Genomic DNA, 25,919 nt, shown 5'->3' with positions numbered 1-25,919 from the left:
TCAAGAAACACGCCGAAATATCCTTGTGCAGGAATTAAACCACTCACGCTCCATTTCGAGTAAATGCATCTCTTTTTCTCCTTCACTTCCAGTTGTATTACATACTACACTACATTATCCCCCCCCCCACCCTCCTGTTTTTTGTTACATATACCATCGGAGGCTATATCAAGGTGCTGCTCCCAGCTCCTTCCTTCCACTACCTCATACTTCTTCCGGATAAAAGAGATTCCAGTCTGGGTTGTTCAAGCTGCCTTCTTGCAATCACCTCTTCAGTATCTCTTTAGAGCCGAATCCTACCTTTTGGTTGCTAAATACATATTTATTGGCTCCTAGGAACAAAACTCAAATGCAACATTTTGTCTACAAGGTCCTAATTGTGTAATTGCGGCCGAAACATTGTATTTGAATTTTGTCCCTGTGAACAATAAAGCTGTATTTTGCTCCACATTGTTGAGCCTATGCTGCCAGCTTTTCTGAAAACCTATAATACCTTGCTCTAGAAAGGGCTTAGCTACATTGAAACACTAAAAAATAATTGACATGAACACACAACTGAGTTTTAAATAATGTAGCCCCTCTCCCCTCATGTGTTTTTAGTTAGCACCCTCTACCCTCTTGTGCTTTTATTTGCCCCCTCTCCTTTCCCCTCCTTTGATTTTATTTAGTCTCCCTCATCTTCTTTAACCCACCTGCCCTGTGCTTTCTCTGTCCGCATTGGAGGTGCCTCTGCTTCCTGTACCCGTTCTCACAGGAAGCAATTCTATGCTCTTTGTGAGCATTTCCTGTCATACCGGGTAGGGGAACAGAGGCTCCTCTACTGTGGTCTGACTGCTCGGTCACGCTACATTTTGTGACCTGCTATGCAGTGCGCTCCCCTCTGGCAGATCACAAGGAGATTGCACTTCCCTAATAAGTGACACCCGGGTCCCTAATAAGTGACCTTCCCCCCCGCAGCCAGTTAGTGCCGAAACGTTGGGGGTATTGGGGACTCGTGTTTCTGCCAGTTTAGCCTTGTGAGAATTTTGGTAACTATTACTGTTTTATTTTGATGCCTTTATATTGTCACTTTGTAATTTTGCTATATGCGTATTATGCCAATTGTTGGTCTATTAAAGTATCTGCATAACTTTCTTTGTTGTTTTTAAGTGTGCATTCTCGTTTTGATATGATTAATGGTTGTTTGGTACTTGAGGGAGTATCTGTGAGTAAAAGCACCTAGTGATATATTTTGTCTATATTCTCTCCATACGGTGTTGTTGTATGAATGTTTTAATTACACATGTTGAAAGGGATTATATGGTTAAAAATGTCTTAATAGCTTTTTCTTGTTGTAAGCGCCTCTTATCAGACAGAAGCGTGACGGATGGCGCAGCCAGTGAGAATAGTGTGAGCTGAACGAAACAAGAAAGCTCTATGACATGCAGTAATTACTTCCATGCATCATCCTTACCAGCTGGTTTAATACTTCATTCTCATTTACTCTGTAGTTCTATCATTGCTGCAGGACATTTAAAGCAGTCCTCTTAATGAAAATGCATGAGATCTTGCTTTCTTCCTTACACTCCAGTCATTTTCTTAATATAATTTGATGATACGTATAGATCTGTTGACAAGTGATGCAATTATTTAGCATGTGCACCAAGATTCAGGTATACATACCATTACAGAATATAGGGTAACAGCTCATAATCGAGACTATACAATCTCGTCCCTACCATACCAGTTCACTTTTAAATTTATAAACAAATAAAAAAAAGACGAAAAACAAATATATTAAGAAAATCCCAATGGATTGGCAGAGGTACTTATTGCTCTGCGACTCACCCTAGCACTTGAAGTCAATTTATTTTTTCATTTTTCAAAACAGAGCTAAACTGGAGATAGCATTTGTATTATTCAAACACTTTTTATTTCTGCATCATGAACACTTTTCATTAAATTTGAGTTCCTATAAAACAGATTGTAATGAATACCAGTCCCCAACACAATGAAATTACCAAGATGACAAAAAATACAAGGGCTATAAATCAATAATTTATTTTCAGAGTTAGTATTCATTTTTCAAGTTATCACCTCGCAGAATAATTAATAAGGTGTATAAAAATACTAAACTGATTATTTTTTTAGTCTTTGCATACTGAGTGATTCTTAATGCAAGGGCAGTGCAACGTGTAAAATGAACTGTAGAATTATTTTCAGATTTTAGGTATCATGCTTTTGGAGTAAATTAATCATTAAATTAATAGTCCGCTCATTTGTGCAAAAAAATTCAGCTCTTGCTAAAATTAGATTTGCAGTCTGAATGAAAACAAATTTTGCATTTTTTGATATATTGATGCAGAATGCTTATAAATTATAGGCCTAGGACTAAGAATTAGATCAGGTATATCTGCTGATTGTCACAAGCTTACCTAAACAATTATTATGGCAGTCAAATGTTTATATGTAAACCACAAATTATTATTATTACGATCATTCAGTTATTTATATAGCTTTTACAAATTCCAGGGAGCTGGATACACTAATAAAGAATATAGGAAAATGTTGCAACAGAAACTTGCTGATACAGTAGATTTTAAACATCCACAATCCAAATGTTACTATATAAAACAGGGCGACCCTATAATGTTACATTGTTATGATTGCAGTAACATTAAATCATTGCAAAAAACATTCTCTCAAGGATTCTGGGGGTTGTGGCATTGGTAAACATATTTTATGGGGTACGCTGCTGTTCCAAGAATGTCATTATGAAGAAAGCGGGGTTATGTATTAAACCTGTCTGCTAAATAAATACATTGTTTACTTATTAACTGGAGACTTTGTAACTCAACTTTTCATTGTATCGGAGACACTCTAGTCACCTAAGAGTTTATATGATCTGGTATGATACAAGCCCTTTAATACAATGTCTTGCCACATTGTACAAAGGTTGAGTTGGCGCACCGTATGACTATAATATAAATACGTAATAATAATAATAAAAAAAACTTTTATACAATTTAACACATTTTAATCTGTGAGAGGATTAGAGGTAGACAACAAATTTACTAATCAACATTAATAAATTATTATATAAGAGGATTTATTTTAAAGAGAAAGTGCCTAAGATTATTAACATTAAACTCAACTAACTTATATAAGAGGTCAAGTATCCCACTGGAAAATTCAAATTTTAGATATTTTAAACTGTGCGCCAACTTAACACATTCTAATCTGTAAGAGGAGATTAATAAATTATTGAATAAGAGGATTTATTTTCGAAAATAAAAAGGAGAACAAAAATTGAAAGCGTCTTAAATTATTAACAATAGTATCTTGCCACAGCATCTCCCAGCAGTGATAGCTAGGACGCAAACATAAATACATTCTCCTCCCAAACTCCCACAACAGTGGGAGGAATGTAGGGGTATCTTTATGTACTGATAGTAATACCTAATATTATGGATGATACAGACCACACAATATTGAAGCTTGTGTAGATACCAGCTTATTTTGAACCTAGAAGAACTACTAGTCCGTAATAAACCCGGCAGTCTGTGATGTATCCTAATGGCGATTTATTTGTACATCCCGTTGAAGAACACAAAATGCAGATGCAGCTCAGTGTATTCAGACAATATTTTTTACACCAACTGGTTACTGTCTGCTGTTTAAATTATATTTATCTACAAATGTCTGAAAGATTTCAAACTGTGTTCAGTTTGTTGCCAAAGTAATTAATTCTAGGAAAGTCTGCATGTTTGGCAAGTCCCAGAACACATGTCCAACAGAGATACAATGAGGCACACAAGATGGAGGTGTAGTACTTAGTTAACCCGTAAATCCTTCCATAGGATTCATGTGAGGTCCACTACTGCCTCTACACAGCTTTACACTATCAAACCCTTAACAGTGTGTAATGCCTCAATAAGTCAATCACCATGTCAAGCCTGAATATTATGGGTTTGTGTTAATATTGTTAATCTGTTTTGGGCAGCAAAGGCTTTATTTTGCAGTTTAGATATTGGTGACATAGAGTTCCCATAACGCACAGCCAACCTAGATTTTCTATGCTCCTCTTGCAATGATAGCATTCACCACCACATTTTAATCTTGCTTTCTTTCTTCTTTTTATTTTTCAGTGCCAAACAGGTATGTCTTTTTCCAGACTGTTCCAAACATGGAGCCAGAATGTATACATTTCACTATGGTACCTTCCTTCATTCCTTTGTTTTTGTATCATATTCATCCTCACCTTACGGTATCCCTGCTCAGCGGCCATGTGTCAGTGTACCTGAATCCTGCAACATGTTGATTGATGCCGGCCGCTGCGGATTCACGGCAAATTATAGCCCCACGTCCGCCCACGGTAATAACGACGTCAACGTGCATGTGACGTCACGTGGGACACGCGCGCATGTTCCGGGGTCAAAGGCCGATTTAGGCCACTCAGAAGTGTAAAAGGCTTATTTAAACACATTTTTACTTTCACTCATTGCCCTGTCGTGGTTTATTTCTGAGTTTTTATTTCTGGTTACTGACTTTGGCTTCGTTTGACTTTCCTCTTTTCTGGTATCCCTGACTATTGGCTTTCCCTTATCGTTGTGTCTCATTCTGTGTCCCCGACCTTGGCAAGTATTCTGACTATTCTCTGGTACGTTAAGTCCGGCCATTCTAAGGCCCGGTAAGACATTACCTGTTAGTCCTAGGTGCGATACAGTTCTACGTGCTGGATCAACTTGTAATCCTGACAGTTTTCCACTGAGTATGACACCAATGTCCCTTCTTGGAATGGGCCTGCCTGGATATCTCTTTTTATCATTGCCTTTTTATTAGAGCAAAAACAAGACTATACGAGAGTAATGAAAACGGGAAATTGCATAATTACTTGCCCTTGAGTGAATATGCCACTACAACGAGAACTTTCATTTTCGTATCAGACTGAATTCATTCGGAAGGGTATCCCACATAGGAGATTATAGCAAATTCTCCATTGATCATCGGACCTCAAGGGATATCAGCTACACCCCACTGACAAATTGTCTGAGTTTGCAAGCTCTCCTGTGCAGAGCAAACCTGCTGGAATTTCATATTTTGACTGGCCTTGTAAGTGGGATCAGTCACAAAATCAACTAGGTCTCTCAGTGACAACACAAGTGAGTTAAAACATGTTTGAGACCTGAATAGGTACTAATGGAAGGGCAAGTATTAGATTTTTGCTTGGTCTCAGTGCTCTCATAAACACTGCATTTTGGGTATCTTACAATTAGTATCTTGCTCTGATTGTCCTAACAAAGCCCCCTGTAATGGGATTCATTTTTTTTTTGACCCTCAATCATCACCCCATTCCTTTTCCATATCGTCCAACATTGGCACCGCAAGAAGCAGGACACCAGTGGGAGGTAGTCAAAGAGGGTGGGCTATGAAAAATATCATCATTGGCTCGGCCCAAATGAGGCAGTCTCTCATGGAACTAGCAGGTCAAGCTGGTGTGAATACATGGAAGACTGCCTTCCAATCAAGCAAGCCAGCCCACTGAGGATAGGCAATGCAGAGGACACTGTTTCAGTCTAATGATTTGCTTGCACTACATTTTTTGGGGATGTTCTCTGGTCAGGATGATGGGACAGAACCTAAAAATACGTTCTGTACCACCCAAATGGGGATGGTTGGGATGCATGCTTTTCTGTCCTGACTCTAGCATCCTCTGCTTGCCAACACATTTTATTCAAGTCTAAATGTGGACTTTGAGTTATGTCATTTTTTTGTGATATCCATTCAATAATATTTAGTGTTCAGCTATAGTTCATGTCTTACTAATTGCTTTTTATTTATTTATTTTTTCTTCTCTTTATTTCAGATGAGCCTTATATTTACATATATTATATAGTTTTACATGCTGTAGTATTGATCTGTAAAGCAACTGATGGATGCCCCCTTCTTCATCATTTGTCTCTTTTTTAATTATTTATTTGCATTTTACAAGTATTTAGGATGCAATATTTTTTATAGTATTTTTCATTTTTTATTATTTTTTTTTCTCATCCAATTGTTAGCCATAAAATATTTAGGCATATTTCATTAACTCCAGAAAGATTAGTCCTGCGCTCACTCCCATCACTGGGCGGCTGCAAATGACTACAGTACACATCAGCCCCAATATATAGTAAAAACCAAAGAAAAACAAGTTACGTGCTCTCTCTCTTTAATCCCTATGTATATTTAGACAAATTTAGTTTTTTTAGTTACCTCCAATGGCCATGAGAGGATGAGCCCACCTGCCAACGTCAAGGCAGACCCCCCTAGGTGGGTCCTAACTCTAACCACTTACCTTGCTTCCTTGAGCCTCTGGCAAAAATCTCTACTGAGACGGAAAGGGGTATTTTTTATATACACCCCTATACATTATTAACCCTTAATAGGGAACACATGGGATGGGCGGCTGCATTGTAACAAGGCTGAGTTATAAAAAAAATGGATACAAATGCAGAAAGATAAGTCCTGCGCTCACTCCCATCACTGGGCGGCTGAAAATGACTACAGTACACATCAGCCCCAATATATAGTAAAAACCAAAGAAAAACAAGTTACCTGCACTCTCTCCTTAGTCCCTATGTATTTTTAAACAAATGGAGGTTTTTTAGTTACCTCCAATGGCCATGAGAGGATGAGCCCGCCTGCCACGTCATTAACTGTAGGTTTCAAGGGGTACTTGAGGACTGGGTTGGGAACCACTGTTCTATATCATACATGCATATCTTATTTACTTGTTCTCAAAGTAGCATTTTTTGTATTTAGTCTATACATGTAAAGTTGTGCCACAATGTCTTAGGACACCTGTATCTTTACTTAATACAAATTGTTCATTTACATTATCTTTTTTGTTGTTGTGTTTTTAAATTTTTTTTATGGTGTATTTTCCTGTATAATATAAGCATTCTCATTCTATATATTTTCAAAATCATATGTTTCATTTATTCCGTATATACATGTAGAGTTGTGCCAGGATATATTGGGATGCATGTACCTTTAGTAAAAACAAATTGTCCAATTGTACCTTCTGTTTTAGTAATTGTATATTGTTGGTATGTTTATTTTTTTATAATATATATATATATATATATATATATATATATATATATATGTGGATCCTTGCACTCAGGCTGTATAGCTGTCTATAGCCATGTTCATAATTACCAGGGGTCTCAGTTATCCAAAATTTCTAAAGAGATGGCTGTACTCTCGATCTTCAAAGAAAATCCAAAACTTTATTATAGTTCCAAAAAAATCAACATTTTAGTCCCTCTGATCTTTGATCCTGAGGAAAGTCCCCCAGAGGGACTGAAACGTTGCTTTTTTAAAATGGAACTATAATAAAGTTTTGGATTTTATTTGAAGACTGAGAGTGCAGCCATCTCTTTAGGAATTATATATATATATATATATATATATATATATATATATATATATATACACACACACACACACACACTTAACTTGCCTTTAACATACTAATTTGATTTTATTCAGTCCATACATGTAGAGGTGTGCCTTGATGTCTGTTATTCTAACACAAATAAGGTGTTATTTCATTTATTTTATTATTATTATTTGGTTAATTTTGTTTATTTTTACATATTTTGCTCTTTTTATAAAGCTCTGCCATTGTATAGTTACACAATGAGCCTTTATATTAGGTTTTGTCAATTAGCATTCAGTATGTAAATTATGTAGAGGTTACCAATTGGAAGACTCTTCTGCCCATTATATTCTGACCCGGTAACGGATAAGAGCCATCTCAAATGGAAGAAGCACATTCAATGCGAAATGCTCCTCGAGTGATGTACCTGGACTTTATACCAAGTAGCCACGAGGTTGGATCATTACCTGCATCAAAATATGCAATAACTCTATTTGTGTTCTAATAACACAAAAATGCATCTATGTCACATCTAATGCATTAGAAATAAAGTTTGGGAAACATTTTGGAAGCTATTTTAGGTCTGTGAACCTTAAATTGGGCTAAACTGTACATCGCAAGTGTTGTGGACTATGTCAACTTATTTTTTGACAGTTCTGGTCATAGCTACATTTACCTGTGTACTAAAGAGTAATAAGGCATAATATGGCTGGATGTCTGGAGAAAGGGTTTGTAAATACCTTACAACATTAAATTATACTTGGACAGTGAAAGTCTTTGCTGTTTCCCTTTTCAGAGGATTGGACCCAAGAAGACATCCCAATGAATTTATCATGACACTATAATTGTAGCTACTGATAATGCTGATCTGCAAATGTTGTCTACTTTATTTCACATGGTTGAGTCACAATATGACATAAAAATATCATGAGATATTGTTGATTTTTCTTTGCTTTCTGTAAATTACTAAAATACAGAATCAATATTTTCTTGCCTTTCAGTTTCATATAACTACCCATTTCCTCCATTTTTTTTAAAAATCGCCACTTGTTAATGAGCAGGGTCACATCCATACCAATTATTCTAGCGAAAGGGTCATGATAAATACATAATTCTGCCAAATTAGCAATGTGATCATTTGCTCAGTTAATTCTGTTTATGTTCAGCGGTGAGTATCTGGAAGACACAAATACAAAAGAATTAAAAAAGGCCTCAAACCAACAGACAGTTTGAAGCTGGCTGCACATAGAATTGTTGCAGCTGTCCATTTTGGCAATATTTTTCACAATAATTGTTTTCAAACTGTACCTCTTGGAGTTAAACTTGCAACTTCTGGAGTTCGACATTTAAAACTTCACCAGTGAAGTGAGGTATGACTGCTAATGAAATTACACTGAATTCAAATGAGGACTAGGGCTTAAGACAGCATGTTATACTGTTGGAAGACTGACTATAAAGGATTGTAGAGGGCCAGCAACAATACACAAGACGACTGTATGATTTCACTAATGATCTATTTGATTTGAATTTTATCTTATGAACGCAGGGCTCCCAGTTGTCCCACTTTCAGGGGGACAATACCTAATTCAGGGTCCTGTAGCTCCATCCTGAGTTAGAATGGTCTCTGGGCAGCACAGCATGAATGCCTCATTAGAGATGCTCGCACTGCAAAATGGGCACTAGAACCATGCAAAGAATGCTTCAGCAGCGTTCTCTACGTGCTGTATGATGGGGGCCAGTTAGGAAGCTTTCTGCCAGCCTCCTTGATGCCAAGCTGACAGACCCGTCCATTATGGCTGTCCATCAATTTACTGGAGCATTACATAGAAGGTATATTTTTGACAAACAATGTATGAGTGGTCAAATGGAAAGTGCACGTTTATATTCATTTATACACTATGTTGTTGTATTTATTTATTTATTTTTTTAGCAGAATTTCATCTATTTTTCCTGTTCATAGCTGACATGAGTGGAACCATCTGTGGCTGTAACGTATTCATCTCAAGATTTGATGTTTTATGTGCTGGGCATGTTATTTTATATAGCACTGCTGTAACAAATGATTATTCAGTTACTATGGCCTTAATGTCAGCTTGAATTAATCTAGCCAATAACTTATGACCACTCTCATAAACAAAGCATTTTCACCCACAGAGGGAGTATTTATTTGAATAAGGTATTTATTTTTATTTTAATAAGGCAAGAATGAACACCCTTTGGGCCTATAGATATTAGAAGAAAGGAATCAGGCTTCCCTTTCTCCTGTTATTATTGAGCTAGTGGGCTTTTGGATTATTAAGTTCTATCATTTTGTTCAGCTTTTCTACTTACTAGGCTTAAATTATGACTCGATTCAAAGAATTTTAGCATTGAGAGTGTTTTAACTTGGGGTAGAAGCCATTTGGAGAAGAAACACTAGAGGTAGAGACAATACATTAATTGAAGATGTTATTTAGTGTCCCGAAAGGACCATTTCGGGCACCATAACAACTTAATCACAATTAAGTTGTTAAGGTTCAAGAAGTTCCCACACGCCATCTTACTTTAAGGGAGTAAACAATAAATTAAATTATTTAACTTCAAACTTGGAAGACGTTTGCTCTGCCCCTCTGCTTCATTTCAAAGCTGGTCACTAACTCCCCATTTAGAAAAGGGAGAGAAAAAAAGTCATACCTTTTTCGCTCTGAATGAGGAGATAGGGAAAACTGTCAAAACTGATTAGTTCACCATCTTTGATCAAGTAGATGCCCAATCATTTCTTAGACCAAAGCACCACATTGCTGGACATCAGTGTTCAGCATACAGAGGGTTACACATACAGACCGAGAACCAATGCCAGGACAGTCTGGGTGCCTCCGCCAATCACTGCCAATCACTGCCAATCACTGCTTCCTAGTACCTCCAAGTACTTCCAAGCACTCCACCAAACACCATCAGCACCGTAGTCTTCACTTCCAGCGTTACAGCTTGGCTGGGGTCTCGCCGTCCTCCACCCATCCAGGATCCAACTTCCAGTGGGCAGACATCTCCTACTCCAGAGAGTATAGCAGGCTGCTCTTACAAGAGCAAATGATTATAACCCAGAGAAGTATAGTGATATAGCAATCCTTAGGGTAGATACAGCCGTTTCCCCCACACATGAGACAACGCTCTATGTTGAGAGTAAGCAGGAACTCGTTTAATGGTAGCCACAATTGGCCTTATATTCAGGTCCCCATGCAAGGGGCACTCCCACCTGGACCTGAGAGTAAACCACAGCAGAAACAAATACACAATTACATTGGCTCTCAGATCCAGGATACTCCCATACATAATCACATAATCCCTCCACTGTGCCTGGGAGATAATTGGATCAGGAACTGTACTAATCTAATCCAATTATCTCCAAGCCCAGAAAAACATGCAATACAACACCCCCCAAAGGTACCCCTAAAACACATGGAAACCCCACAAAAGTCATATCCTCTGATAGTCCCAATCTGGGGGACCAACATATCCAAAAAAAATCACCCAGATCGGTACAGCGGTTCGGGATTTCCATGGAAGTCATAATTTTGACTGACCGTGCACATGGTCCTATGCCCAAAACAGTTCCAGGTTTTTAGGGCAAATGGTCGGTCTCTCTTTATGGATTACAAAAGTACATAAATCACAAACATGGTCTTTTGGCAGGAGGCTGTCAAACAGGCCCCTCCAATAACACGTTGCGGAGGCATTTCTGCCACATCTACTAATTAATGCTAGATTTTACTTAAATTAGTATTTAGGAGCAGTTATTTATAGACTAGTTATCAATTCAAAAGATGTATCTTAATTATCTAAAATGTATGTGCAAGAATAGAAAGACAGTAACCAATTGTTCCATAGAACCACTATTGACTCATTCAGAGTTCAACTTTGGGAATCGCTCTAGATTCTAAAAGGTAGGTTTGCTAGTAGAATTTCAATATTTGCTATTCATAGTGGATATAAGTGGTATTGAATTCATTACAGGCAAAGTTGCTTGTCACATTACCCACAGTTAATTTCTTACTTTTTATTCTTAGTCCATTAGTGATGAAATATATTTGAACTTTTTCAATTTAGATTTATGCAAACATTAGTAAAATCTTCCCAGGAAAGAGCTGAATACGATAAAATTTATGAAAAGCCTTACATATTTTATTTCTACAGAGTGTTTATTTCATAAAACCTTTTAAAACTGATAAACGCATTTTAAAATAAAGGAATTCATCCGCCATTTCTGCTAAGCGTGAATGCATTTCAAGTGATTCATGAACCATTCACGTAATAGGCACTCAGCCTGCAATCCAAACGGGGTAGAGATAAGTCAATCCAACCACATAAAGGTATCTGGAGACAATGAGAATTAGCAAGCTGTGCATGAGAACTCAGTGCCAGACAGCTGCTGTTCATTTGCATCATGTATTGTAACTAAGCCAACTTTCTCTGATTTCTAAGAGTCTTGAATCAGTCTTTTCCATTGATGATCATTTACACTTTTTATGATAGAATTGTGCACGAAGCAAATAGGCCTATGCACCCAGATTCTGGAAGTTTTACTGTGTCCTTAACTATAAAGGGTCATAATAGTTAGTCAGCTAATGGTTCAGTCAGCTAATTTAGAAAGACCTCATTTATCAGACATACTCTTACTTTAACAGTACTGTTGGTTATAGGTAAGTGAAGCAGTGCTCTCACTTCCCTGAAGCTGATCTAGATTCTAAATAAAAATTAATGAATTTCAAAATGTATTCCAAAATAACTGAATTAGAAACATACTCCATATCAATTCTATTTTCAGCTTGACTATTTTGGCCTTAAATTTGACATTTTCTTTGAATTCCCAGAAATTTGTACCTCCTACATCTGGCAACTGCTGCACACAGCAGGGTGTCCAAAATGTAGATCCCCGGATGTTGTAGAAGTACAACTCCCTTGATGCTTTGCGTGCCTTTAGAATGCCTTTACAGTGACACAGCATTATGGAAGCTGTAGTTTTAAAACATCCGGGGATCTACCTTTTGGACACCCATGTATAGTGGATAGCAAAATAGGTAGTCATAATTTGCATAATATCAACATGGTTTAGACACTGTCAATGTGTTTGTGATTTTGCCTCTGTGAAGTGAAGGGAACCTGTATAGCATATAACTCAATTTTTTATTTTTGATAGGTGGATTAGGTTTCAAATATAACATTAAACCCAGCCATGGAAGTTCTGTTTTGTGCTCAAAGCAGTGATATAAAAAAAAAGAAAAAAATATCTATAGTTTAACATATACACTATATGTGTGTTTGTTTACATGTAACAGAGCTCCAAACTGTCCTGGTTTTGGCAGGACGGTCCCTATGTTGGGGTCCTGTCCCACCATCCTGATTTAGTTCCCTGGTGTCCCACATCAGGGAACACCAGGAAACTGTCCCCATGCAGACAGTGCAAGTGCATCATTAGACACACACTTATAATTTGAAGCAGGCACTATTACCATGCAGATACATTTCAGCAGCACTGCATGGTCCTGTATTTTGGAGGGGTTGTCTCAGCTAGGCCTGCTCACTATGGGTGTGTTCACTGGTGCAATTTGCAATGCTGTGAAGCAGAGGCGTAACTAGAAACCATAAGGCCCGGTGCGAAAATTGCCCTGGGGGCCCCCTCATACATTTCCCCTCCCCCTCCAGCCCCTCCATGTGTCACATTCATGCCCTCCAGCATCTCCAAGTGTTTCATTCTCGCACTACGGGGTGAGTGTGGCATGGTTGGGGGGATGAGTATGACAGAAATGGAGGAGTTCATGTGATAGGGTGAAAGGGGGTGAGTGTGACAGAGGGATGGAGAATGAGACAGTGCTAGAGAAGGTGAGTGTGATAGGGTGAATATGGCATAGTGATGGGAGGTGAGTATGATATGGGTGAGTGACAGGGTTGGGGGAGTTATTGTGAGTGTGGCAGGGTGAAGGGGGGTGGCAGTTACACAGACACACATGCAGATAAACAGACAAACACACACTGACATACATGCAGATACACACCATGTAACACATACAGATACATACACGGACACACTGCAGATACACAGACACTTAATGACAAACATTCAGATACACAAAATGACACTCATACAGATACAAACAGTGACACACATACAGATACATAGGCAGACACTGACATACTGATAAACAAATAGACATACATGCAGACAAACAGATACACATGCAGACACACACAAACATACAGAGACAGACACAAATACATACAAACACACATACATACACACACTTACATACAGACACACACTTACATACAGACACACACACACACACACACACACACACACACACACATTAGGCCGATAAGTTTTGCTTTTAGATCAGGTTCCTTTGATGCCCTTACATGAAAAATTGTAAAATAAAAATACAGCTGGCAGCTCAGTACAAATACAAACGGTTATGCTAAATAAGGGTTACAAAATAGCATAAACATACTCCACTGTTTGAAGTACTAATAAATGTCAAGCAGTAAATGTTTTTTGCTATTCCTATCATTACACTATTTGCAATTCATGATTTCATACCTCCATCTGAAACCACTGAGGCCGGGAAAAAAACTGCCGAATGCTGGTATTAATAGAGCTTGTATGACGCTCTTTAACATGTGAGTGGACATTTTTTACACCTGGTTCTTGTATTTTTTTTTTTTTTTTTTTTTAAATTCTTTATTTTTGTTGTGCATGTGATAGGCAACAATAAACATTTTGTACCGCTGCGCCCCAACAGCTGCAGCGGGGATTGACCAACAGATATTATTAGCATAGTTAAAACAGTTATAACAGTAATTGTCTTGCACAGTTTTTTATATTGTGTGACCTTGTGTGTTGTCATGTTTCCAGGATGGCTTGTAGAGGTGGTTGCGAGCGTGTGGTATGTGGAAGTGTGGTTTTTAATCTAGATCCGTGTTAGGATTGTGTCGGTCCGGGCCGTTCGATATAGCTCTATCTTCTGATAGTGTGTTTTGTAGCTATGGAGGGTGGGTAAATTGGCCCGTCTTAGGTGGCACCCCTGACCTAGGGGGTGGCGGGGGGGAGAGTAGCCTGTGTGGAGCTGAGCACCTGTCCAGTAGTGCCCCTTTACCAGGTTCTATCCGTCGTGGGGTGGTGGGTCTTTCCTGGGGGCTCACATGTGTGTGGTGCAGTAACATATTTACATATTGTTAGTTAGGAACGTTTTGTAACAGTGTCTGGAAGTCTACTTTGCAACTTTGCAGGTAGGTATACAGTCTTTCCAGAGTCCAGGTCCCTGGGTGGGTGGCCGTGCCAGCGTCGGGCACAAACTGGTTTATTCGGGAGGGTTTCCAAGCATGAGGGTTCGCCCGTCTGTCGTCGGTCTCTACATGAGGTGGTAGACCCAGTGTCGTGAGGAAAGTTGGGGCTTCTGAGAGCGATGAGAGTTTGTGTACTGTCCCTTTGTGGTTAACCACCAGTAGCCTGGGTGACATCCAGCGGTATTTAATCCCTGCCGATCTCAGCTTGGTTGTGAGAGGTTGTAAGGATCTTCGCCACTGCAGGGTGGACCTTGTGAGGTCCTGGTAGAAGGTAAGGTTAGCGCCTTCGAAGGTGAGCGGCGTCTTGCCCTGCAGCGCTGACCAGATGGCGATTTTGTCTTGTGAGTGTGAGTATCGCACTATGGCGTCTTGTACTGCCGTCGCTGGGGCCTTGCTGGACTTAGGCAGGCGGTACGTTCCATCTAGAGTGACTTTTTTGGCCTGTGCGGCCGGCAAGATGGTGGCCACCAGGCGCCTCACATAGTGGGGGAGTTCTTCTGGAGTTACCGAGTCCGGTATGCCCCTTATCTTAAGATGGTTTCTTCTGGACCTATCATCCAGTGTGGCTAGATGTATGGAGAGTGCTTGTTGCATGGTTTGTAGGTGGTGGACGGTTTCTTGTGTAGCATTCATGCCTTGTTTGAGGTCAGCAATATCCCCCTCTGTTGTGCTCACTCTGTCATTGACGCTCTGTATATCTGCCTTGATGGCTGCCATGTTAGTTGCCAGTAGGTTTTTTATTTCTCCCACTAAGTTTTGGAAGTCCCTTTGGGTGACTGGGGCTGACCCATCCCCTGTAGTTTGTGCGGTGGGCTCTGTGCAGGGCTGGACTGGCTGTGTATTGGAGCCAGTCTGTGGGGGACTCTCTGGCGTTTCCACGGCCCTGTTGTACCCAGGCGGCGCCATTTTAGGAGCAGGCTGCCGCTGAAGCATGTGCCCGATGTGCTGTGCCCCTGATGGTGTGTGTGGGGGCGATTTTGGGGGTCTGCGGCCCATCCCTGCGGCTGTTGTGGCCTGCCCTGCCAGCCCCTGCTCTCCCGCTGTACCTGGTGTAGTGAGGGCGCCAAACAGTGCCTCCAGGTCCAGGCTCTGGGTAGCGTGGTAGGCCCCGGTCTTCCTCTTTTTCTTTGGCGCTTTGGCCGCTTGGAAGAACGGCATATGTCTTGCCGGGTGCGTGGTCTCGGTGCTCCCGGGTAAGTCGCTTGGTGCTGCGGGTTTTTAGGGGTAGTTTTAGGGGTTTTTCTCCCCGTTTGGCTCGGAGCTACCGCGGCTTGCGTCCGCTCCGGTTCAGGCGCAGGCTCCGCCCCTGGTTCTTGTATTTTTAACACCCATCTGTACGACTTCTTCTTTCTTTCATTTGACCACTGAGGATTGCAAGATCACCACAAAGATCAAGATTTCAATTAAGTGGTCTGGTTGCAGTGGTCCTGTACTTTGATCCGTGCAATATAAAGCATTGCAGTTTTGTAGACACTGCCATATTTCCTTTGCAGTGATACACTCACCTCTTCCAAATAGTCATTAGTGGTGCTTCCTTTGCAACAACTAAGTGAAACTTGGCCTTGTAACCATTAAATTCAATGCTTTCCTATGAGAAGTATTTGACTGCATGCACATCTCGTCCTCAATACTCCTCAGTTATGATTGGATTGGACAATGAGCGAGGAAGCGATGAATCAGTTATGATGTTGCAGGAGTCGAAGTGGGCAACAGCACTGAGGATGTCTTGGCACTGGAAAAAAGGTAAGTTCAGGTTTTTTTTTTGCTATTTTTTTTATGCACAGGGGTTGAATCTAATTAGAGACTAGGGCACTATATAGCTATGAATAAAGATGTATATTCTTAATGCTATAGTGTTCCTTTAAGCACCAATACTTCTGTGATAATAAAGCATGCGTAACCCTTTGAGTGCTTTGAGTAAAGCACAGAGCTAGGTGCAGCTTTGCTAAGCATAACATTTAATGTATAAGGTACTAGGCATATAACAATTATACCTTTAAATAATGTACTAATGTACTTATCAGGTTATAATGAAAATAAAATAATTTCCTGGTATATTTTAATGAGATATTTACAGGGTTTGGCTTTTATGCTAAAAGCAGAACTAACATCATTACTTATTCATATCTGTAGGGAACAAAATGGCATAAAGCTACAGACTTAAAAATTCCTCTGCAGTACCACTTACTATTAAACTTTAACATGATAGTTAAAAGAAGCAAGATAGTGTCAAGACATTTTAAGAATTAGGATCAAATGCTTTTAGTTTTTACATTTGCTCGAGTTATTGTGAGTGCTTTCTTTTTATCTCGCGCAAAACTTTCTTATAAAATTACATAAAAAATAAATTAAAGTAGGATAATAAAGAATTGCAGGAGAGAAGGCTTGCTTAATTTATAGAGCTGCCTTGGGCCACAGGCTGCCAACAGTTATCCATACAATGAATGCCTAACGTTCCAAAGCTTGCAGTCTTGATGCTTCTAAGTGCCTGATGAAAGACTAGTCATCTTCTCGCTTGTGTTCTATAATTTATCTTCTTTAAAAAAAATGACAGGAATACTTTGACACGATTGACGCAACAATTAGTATACTATACCCGGGGCCTACATCTAGGCCTTCGAAACCAGCCAAAAGTCTCCTACAATGGCTTTTTGACACTGCTTGTTGAGATCTTTATCACTCAGCCCCTGCTATGATAATTAATGTTTAATGAAAAACAGCGAAAGAATACATGGCATGAATACAAACAGTAAACGTATCTTGTGCTCACTCCTTAAAAAAATAAATAAATGTGACAACAAAAGCCATCCTTAGGGACAATGAGGCAGACATGTTTTGCCGCAGTAGTAATATAAAAGGAAATCTGACTTCTCATTATAGATGAGATTCGAGTTTCATTATAAATCATATTAATGTTTAGAAACAGAAGAATGAAAGCCTGCAGCCCGAGTTTTTCTTTTGCGCATTTGTAATTATAAAGTAATCAATTCCCCTTGACATGCTTTTAATTCTAGCTAATCAGCCAACAGTTTTCAAATGGAAAGGCGATATTTTGCTTGAGATATCTAATTAATAACCACTCTTGTTTACAAAGCTCTATCTGTTTAGATCTGACTGTCCTTGATGTTACATTTCAACCTTCATCTCCTTTGTATAAAGATATGCCTACATCCCATGGCAATTATTGAGATAGAAAGACCCAGAAGCAAATATCATATTATTATTGAACAAGAACTAATGCAAACAACAGTATCTCAAGTAAGATTAAGACCACAGGGGAAAGGTACATTCACATCTCCAAGGTGAACAAGGTTAACTTATTGTCAATGACCTAATTAATCCTTTAACTCAGAGAAAGAAAAGAATGAAACAATGAGTCGACTATTCTCATACAATACCAGTGTTTTATTGCTTATATACATCATTTTGTTATGTATGTATGTAAATGTATATATGTGTGTATGTGTATGTATGTGTGTGTGTGTGTATATATATATATATATATATAACCAAGAGAGCTGCACTCACCTGAACATGCATACATTATAGGGTGCTCCTAGGGACAAAATATACAGCATACAAAATACACAATCCAGCGCACTCGATAATTCACTGAACAATGATTTCAAATCTCACAGATTGTAATAGTTTTATTTAAAAATGCCTCACTGTAATGCCTTAACTACGGTATCCTCTTACTTCCTGGTTCCACGGAGTCTAGCCACACCCCTCTATGACACGGTCTGCCTATTTAATCTGACTGCACCAGCTGATCAGGGCTGGATTATTGAACTACGTTCCTTACTCACAACCAGGCTACAACTTCGTTGTGAAAGCCTCTGCTACCAAACCGGACTGAAAGACTCTGCAAAGTTCCCTTCACCTCTCCTCATCCAAGACTAAAGATTAAACAATCTTCATACGCCTCTGAGGATATCTCGGGAACCAGTGTTCTATGTGCAGGAAGCTAAGTAAAACCAATGTGATAAGAGTTGCATCTAAAAGCTGTTATTACCTGTCTCCAAAAGTCCTTCGGTAAAAACAATCCTGTTACAGCTAAACTCAACTCATACTTCATATCAGTTATCTGCATCTGGCTTGCTTAAGTTAAAGTATGGAACAGCTATTGTAATTACTTCTCACCTAAACCGTTAACTCTATTAAGAGACTCTTTATTGATTCAGTGTCTGCAATTTTCTATCGTTTACTCCTTAAAGCTACAGTGCCTGTAATTGTGGACTTCAGTTATCATTTACTACTTAAGCTACAGTGCCTGTAACTGTGGACTTCAGTTATCATTTACTACTTAAGCTACAGTGCCTGTAATTTGGAATTAAAGTTTTTACCTTTTACTTTCTTTAATAAATATTCAACTATACGAAATCTGCAGTTGTGTTCCTTCATAACAAATGTTTAAACGTGACAGAATAATCCAGCCTTTGTAATGGATCCAGCAGATTTCGATTCTACTATAACTACGCTGAATCAAAGAGTTGATACACTAACCCAAGATGTGCAAGACCTGCAAGTCACTAACGAAAGACTTCTCACTTATGTCAGAGATTTACAAACTCGTACTCCTCATACTACTCTGCTCTCGGCTAGTGATCCTGCTGTATGTAACCCTGAAAAATTCTATGGTGATCGTTCCAAATATAAGGAGTTTTTTTATTCCTGCAAACTATTGATTGCTTTAAAACCTAGAGCTTATCCCACAGAAAGATCTAAGGTTTTTTCAGTTATTTCCTTTCTAAGAGGTGAACCTATGTTCTGGGCCCATACCTTTTTGGACAATGATGACCCCATCTTAGGCTCACTGGATGAATTTTTTGAAGCCATGTCTCTTCTCTATGAAGATCCTAATAAACAAGCTACAGCTGATTTAACAATCAGAACACTACAGCAAAGAAATAGACCCGTTGAAGATTATATTGCTGAATTCAAAAGATGGGCTGTTGAAACGCAATGGAATGACATCACATTGCGCAACCAGTTTCGAATTGGTTTATCTGAAGCTGTAAAAGATGAACTCTCTAGAACAGAACTCCCTACTACTTTGAACGCTCTAATTCACTTATCAATCAGCATTGACAGAAGATTAAGAGAAAGAAAGGCAGAAAAAGCCCTTTTTCATTCTAAAGACCGAAAATCTTTTACTCCCTCAAAAGCTCCAGAAAAAACTTCTTTACCAAGTGAACCCATGGAATTAGGGGTAATAAGAAGTCCTCTCACTCCTGCAGAAAAGAACCGAAGACGTCAATTAAACCTATGCATGTATTGTGCCTCTCAAGATCATCTGGTCTCTGATTGTCCCTTACTAAAACGGACAAAGGCCGGTAGACAAGCCTATACCTCTGCGATCTTCAGTGCACCCCCCTCAACATCGACCACTCCGTTCACACCTGTATCCCTTGTAATACAGTGGGATAAGGTGAGAATTGTGACTGAAGCTCTCATCGATTCTGGTGCACATGGAGTATTCATCGATTCAACCTTTGTAACAAAGAATAAAATTCCTTGTGTTCAAAAAGCCATTTCTGTTCCTGTTAAAGTGATTGACGGATCCTTTATCTCCTCGGGACCGATTCTTCATGAAACCATCCCTCTAAAGGTAACCACCAATCATATTCATACTGAATTTCTAGTATTTGATGTTATTCCATCACCTCTCTATCCCGTTATAATAGGGATCAATTGGTTAAGGAACCACAACCCTCAAATTTCATGGTCTCCTTTCTCTATCACCTTTAACTCACATTATTGTAAAGAAACATGTTTACAGCAAATTCCTATTTTTCAAATCTCCAAAGAACCAACCATACCTTCTTGTTATTCAGACTTTTCAGATGTCTTCAGTAAAAAAGAAGCTGAAACGCTCCCGCCTCATCGTTCCTACGATTGTCCTATAGACCTCATACCTGGTGCCCCAGTACCTTTTGGGCACATCTACCCTCTCTCTGAGGCTGAATTACAAATTCTCAAAGAATATCTAGATGAAAACCTACGGAAAGGGTTCATTAGACCCTCTAGTTCACCTGCTGCCTCAAGTATGTTTTTCGTAAGAAACAAAGACCAGACTATACGTCCTATCATTGATTACAGAGCCTTAAACAAAATAACAGTTAAAAATCGTTATCCTCTTCCCCTCATCAATGAACTGGTTGAACGATTAAAAACTGCTACCATCTACACTAAGCTTGACCTTCGCGGGGCATATAATCTCATCAGGATAAAGGCTAATGATGAATGGAAAACTGCTTTCCGAACAAGATATGGCCTCTTCGAATATCTGGTTATGCCTTTTGGCCTCTGCAACGCCCCTGCAACTTTTCAACATTTCATAAATGATATCTTTAGAGACCTATTGGACGTCTGTGTCATCATTTATTTAGATGATATTCTCATATACTCCAACACTCCTGAGGAACATAGAAAACATGTCAGATGGGTGTTATCAAGACTCAGAACTCACAAATTATTCGCTAAACCCGAAAAATGTGTTTTTCACGTCAAAGAAATAACCTTCTTAGGTTATGTCATCTCCCCTCATTCAATAGGTATGGATAATTCAAAAGTCGATTGTATCATCAACTGGCCTGTTCCCTCTACAGTAAAAGAATTACAGCGATTTCTAGGGTTCGCCAACTTCTACAGAAAATTTATTAAAAACTACTCTGAAATAGCTCACCCACTCAATCAACTTAACAGTAAAAAACATCCCTTCAATTGGAACGAGAAGGCTCAAACTGCCTTCACTGAATTAAAGAGAAAATTTACAACAGCTCCTATTCTTCAACTTCCAAATCCTTCATGTCTTTATGTCCTTGAAACGGATGCTTCGGAATTTGCAATTGGAGCTGTCCTTTCTCAACACAAAACTCCTCAAGAACCTCTTCATCCTGTTGCCTTCTTCTCACGATCATTATCTCCTGCCGAAAAGAATTATCCTACAGGAGAAAAAGAATTATTAAGTATCAAAGCGGCTTTAGAAACCTGGAGACACCTTCTTGAAGGTGCTCAGAACTCTTTAATCATATATACTGACCATAAAAATCTCGAATATCTTCACTCCAATAAAACACTGTCTGCTCGACAAGTGAGATGGAATCTCTTTTTCTCCCGGTTCAACTTCCAAATCGTCTTTAGACCTGGGTCTAGAAACAAAAAGGCTGATGCCCTTTCCAGGATCCATAAAGACACTCAAATTGAACCTCCTTCGCCCAAAGTCATTGGAATCTTATCTTCTCTTATTGATGACATTAAAGATCTCAGTGAAGATGCTCTCGAACTTCCTAAATCAATTCAATTATCCAAGAAAAACGGTCTCTACTACTTCAAAGACCGGATTTACGTACCTCCCTCTTTCAGAATTAAAGTACTCGAATTTATTCATGATTCTCCTCTGGCAGGTCATCCAGGTATAAAAAAGACCCTTGAATTGTCTAAAAGATACTATTGGTGGCCTCGTCAAGACCAAACTATTGAATCTTATGTCAAATCTTGTTCTGTATGCCAAAGATCAAAACATGCCCATCATCAACCATTTGGTCAATTATTGAATTTACCAATTCCTGAACGACCTTGGCAATCCATTTCTATGGACTTTCTGGTAGAATTACCTCCTTCTCATCATCATACCACCATTTTAGTGGTGGTAGACCGCTTCACGAAAATGTCTCATTTCATTCCTTTAAAGAAGTTACCCACATCCTCTGAACTTTCGAAAATATTTCTTGATAACATAGTTAAACTTCACGGACTGCCAGACGAAATCATTTCAGACCGAGGAACTCAATTTACCTCCAAATTCTGGAATGCTTTGTGTGCCACTCTTCATATCCAACGTAAACTATCATCTGCATATCATCCTCAAACAGATGGACAAACTGAAAGAGTCAACCAATGCCTAGAACAATATCTACGATGTTATTGCTCTCACTTACAAGACGATTGGATAACATGGTTACCCATGGCAGAATTCGCATACAATAACTCTTTTCATACCAGCAGTAAAATGACTCCATTTCTATCCAATTATGGATTCCATCCTTCCTCATTTCCTGCTCAGACAGTTTCTTCATCTAATCTCTCCGATTCGAATCAAATCTCTCATATGTCCTCTTTATTCAAGAAATTGCATGAGAATCTAGAATTGGCCTCCTCCAATCAAAAGAAGTTTTTTGATACAAAAAGACAACCTTCACCTTCTTATAAAATCGGTGATCTTGTCTGGCTTTCCTCAAAGAACATCTCTACAAATCGTCCATCAAAGAAGTTAAGTTCTCTTTTCCTTGGTCCTTTTCCAATAATATCGGTTATCAACCGTAATGTCGTTAAATTGAAACTTCCACCAACTTTAAAGCTACATCCTGTTTTTCATGTGTCCTTGTTGAAGCCTCATCATCCTGATCCTTTCCAAAGAAATGTCACTACTTCTCCTGATCCCATATTGGTCCAGGGTGAAGAAGAATACGAAATTCAAAGTATACTGGATTCAAGGATCCATCGTGGCTCCTTACAATACCTCATCAGATGGAAAGGATATGGAATTGATGAAGATACATGGGAAAACTCCTCTGTCGTTCATGCTGACAAATTAATTTCCAAATTTCACAAGCGTTACCCTTCTAAGCCAAGTCAATAGCACCCTGAGGTTGCTCATTAGAGAGGGGGTACTGTAATGCCTTAACTACGGTATCCTCTTACTTCCTGGTTCCACGGAGTCTAGCCACACCCCTCTATGACACGGTCTGCCTATTTAATCTGACTGCACCAGCTGATCAGGGCTGGATTATTGAACTACGTTCCTTACTCACAACCAGGCTACAACTTCGTTGTGAAAGCCTCTGCTACCAAACCGGACTGAAAGACTCTGCAAAGTTCCCTTCACCTCTCCTCATCCAAGACTAAAGATTAAACAATCTTCATACGCCTCTGAGGATATCTCGGGAACCAGTGTTCTATGTGCAGGAAGCTAAGTAAAACCAATGTGATAAGAGTTGCATCTAAAAGCTGTTATTACCTGTCTCCAAAAGTCCTTCGGTAAAAACAATCCTGTTACAGCTAAACTCAACTCATACTTCATATCAGTTATCTGCATCTGGCTTGCTTAAGTTAAAGTATGGAACAGCTATTGTAATTACTTCTCACCTAAACCGTTAACTCTATTAAGAGACTCTTTATTGATTCAGTGTCTGCAATTTTCTATCGTTTACTCCTTAAAGCTACAGTGCCTGTAATTGTGGACTTCAGTTATCATTTACTACTTAAGCTACAGTGCCTGTAACTGTGGACTTCAGTTATCATTTACTACTTAAGCTACAGTGCCTGTAATTTGGAATTAAAGTTTTTACCTTTTACTTTCTTTAATAAATATTCAACTATACGAAATCTGCAGTTGTGTTCCTTCATAACAAATGTTTAAACGTGACACTCACCTAGGCAAAAAAATAATAATGGTGGTTTAGTTACATTATATGATCATATATTGCATAGGCCTGCCACAACATCAATGTATGCATGTTCAGGTGAGTGCAGTGTCAGGGTACCTGAAGCCTCTACCTCTGAGAGAGGTAGAGACTTAGAAGTTTATCCGTCCGGACGGCATGTCTCCTCGGCCCCTCGCGGTTCACTCGGTCTTGCTAACGCCGGCCGCGAGGGAGTCACTTCCTTTTATAGCAGGAGGACCGGAGGTCGACGTCATTACGCCAACCCGGAACGTCCTGTCACTCAAATCTCGGGAGACGAATCAGGACTCGCCGGAGGCGTGTCTTCTCTCCCTAACCAGGATACTTAACAGTGGCTCTCTCATTTACTCATTGCCCTGTCGTGGTTCTAGTCTGCCGAGTCACACAGTGCTTTGTTATTCTCTTGCCTTTTGGTTCTGATCCGGCTTTGGTATTTACTCTCCTGTCTTTCTGTTATCCTTGACCCGGCTTGTCTCTCGCTTACCTGTCTTCTCGTTCCCTCGACCTCGGCTTGTCTCTGACCATTCTATCGTAGTTATACGTTAAGTCCGGCCATTCTAAGGACCGGTATACGTATCTGCTACTCTTTGTACTCTGCGTGTTGGATCCCTGACCCGATCCTGACATTACGACAGGGCCATGGATCCTGCAGGTACAAATTGTCAGCTTGGTTCTCCTGATCCTAGGTTTGACGCCATGGATCATAGGATGGATCAGATGGCTCTAGCACTACAGGTGCTGCTATCTCGTCCTATTAATCCACCTGAGGAGATGCGTAATATGTCTGCTTCTTCTGTGGGTTCAGGGCTAGAGGTAGCTACTGTAGGTGCTTCTTCCCGAGTTACCCCACCTGTACGTTATGCTGGTTCTCCTGAGAGGTGTCGTGGCTTTTTGAACCAGATCAGTATCCATTTCGAGCTACAGCCCCGTTCATACCCTACTGATAGGGCAAAAGTGGGATTTATTATTACCTTACTCATTGAGAAAGCTCTGAGATGGGCTAATCCGTTGTGGGAGAATGATAATCCATTAGTCTATAACTATAATGCCTTTTTAGCTGCTTTTAAAAGAACTTTTGATCCCCCTGGCAGGAGGGTCAATGCAGCCAGATTACTGTTGCGCCTTAGACAAGACAACCAAACACTTGTGGATTACGCACTAGAGTTCAGGTCTTTGGCGGCAGAGGTAAAATGGAATGAACAGGCCTATATAGACGTATTTTTAAATGGATTATCCGATGTAATACTTGATGAGGTAGCGACAAGAGAGCTTCCCGAGAACCTGGAAGACTTAATTTCCTTTATCTCTCGTATTGACGAACGTCTAAGGGAGAGGCAGAATACTCGAGATAGAACCGGTAAATCTTCCTTTAGACTAGCACCATCATTTCAAATTTCTGAAACCAAAACTCCACAGGTTTCAGAACCTATGCAGTTAGGCCTTACTCGTCTGTCAGAGGAGGAGAGACAGTACAGGAGAAGGGAGGGACTGTGTATGTATTGTGGAGCCAGAGGGCATGTACGTTTGAGCTGTCCCAGTCGTCCGGGAAACGCTCGCACCTAAGTTTCTCTAGAGGACAGACCTTGGGTGTTTCGATTTTGTCCTCTACTCATAACTACAAAGAACATAGACTCCTATTACCGGTCTCTTTAACTTGGGAAAAGGGAACTTTAGAGACTATGGCATTGATAGACTCCGGCGCTGCTGAGAGTTTTATCGACCAAAAG

Source organism: Pelobates fuscus, chromosome 5 (assembly GCF_036172605.1).
Source record: "Pelobates fuscus isolate aPelFus1 chromosome 5, aPelFus1.pri, whole genome shotgun sequence".
Classification (NCBI taxonomy): domain Eukaryota; kingdom Metazoa; phylum Chordata; class Amphibia; order Anura; family Pelobatidae; genus Pelobates; species Pelobates fuscus.
Note: the sequence above shows the minus strand (reverse complement) of the source record.